We start from the raw sequence: 944 nt of genomic DNA, 5'->3' as shown, positions 1-944 counted from the left end.
AGCTAAAGCGAAATACCAAGAGAAGGCAATTTTATTGTTATTTTTTGAGACGGAGCTCACTCTGTCACCCAGGCTGGAGTGCAGTGGTGGGATCACAGCTCACTGCAACCTCAATCTCCTTCACTCAAGCGATCCTTCCACTTCAGCCTTCCGAGTAGCTGGAACTACAGGCACATGCACCACACCCAGCTAATTTTTTTATGAGCTTGAGCCTAGGAGTTCAATACCAGTCTGGGCAACATAGTGAAGCCCCATCTATACAAAACAATACAAAGATTAGTGCTCGCTTCAGCAGCACCTATACTAAAATTGGAATGATACGGAGAAGTTTAGCACAGCCCCTGTGCAAGAATGACACACACATTCGTAAAACATTTCATGTATTCGTAGAAGCACATAGGAAAAAAAATGCAAAAATTAGCCAGGTGTGGTGGTGTGTACCTGTGGTCCCAGCTACTTGGGAGGCTGAGGCGGGAGAATCACCTGAGCCCAGAAGGTGGAGGCTGCAGTGAGCCGTGATTGCACCACTGCACTCCAGCTTGGGAGTGGGTATCGTCCAGCTGGTCTTGAACCCCTGGGCTCAAGCGATCCTCCTGCCTTGGCCTCCCAAAGTACTTGGATTACAGGTATGAGCTGCCGCACCTGGCAAAGAGGCTTTTTTAAATTGAATAAGTGACAATATATTTGTATGCAGAGGGGAATGATTCTGTAACAAAGGAAAATGAACAAAGCAGGACAGGGAACAATTGTTGGAACAATGTCCTAGAGTATAAGAGAGAATGGCACACAGAATACAAGCACAGGAGTTGGTCTTAGATGGGACTAACATCTCTAGCTATATTACCTTATAGACAGCCACATGTAGCTATTCAAATGTAAATTAATTTAAAATGAAGACAAGTAAAATTTTTTCTGGCCGGGCTAGGTGGCTCATGCCTGTAATC

At 45.1% G+C, this 944-nt stretch overlaps 1 non-coding gene across 1 annotated transcript; it reads left to right on the top strand.

Moving 5' to 3' along the window:
- The first annotated feature begins 279 nt into the window (after positions 1-279).
- LOC129483594 (U6 spliceosomal RNA) lies at positions 280-386 on the top strand. Its single transcript, XR_008658117.2, has one exon. It is a non-coding gene; the product is annotated as a U6 spliceosomal RNA (small nuclear RNA).
- Positions 387-944: the final 558 nt, after the last annotated feature.

This window comes from Symphalangus syndactylus, chromosome 5 (assembly GCF_028878055.3).
Source record: "Symphalangus syndactylus isolate Jambi chromosome 5, NHGRI_mSymSyn1-v2.1_pri, whole genome shotgun sequence".
NCBI classification, from domain to species: domain Eukaryota; kingdom Metazoa; phylum Chordata; class Mammalia; order Primates; family Hylobatidae; genus Symphalangus; species Symphalangus syndactylus.
The sequence above is the reverse complement of the archived record's forward strand: the minus strand, read 5'-3'. Positions and strand labels throughout refer to the sequence as shown.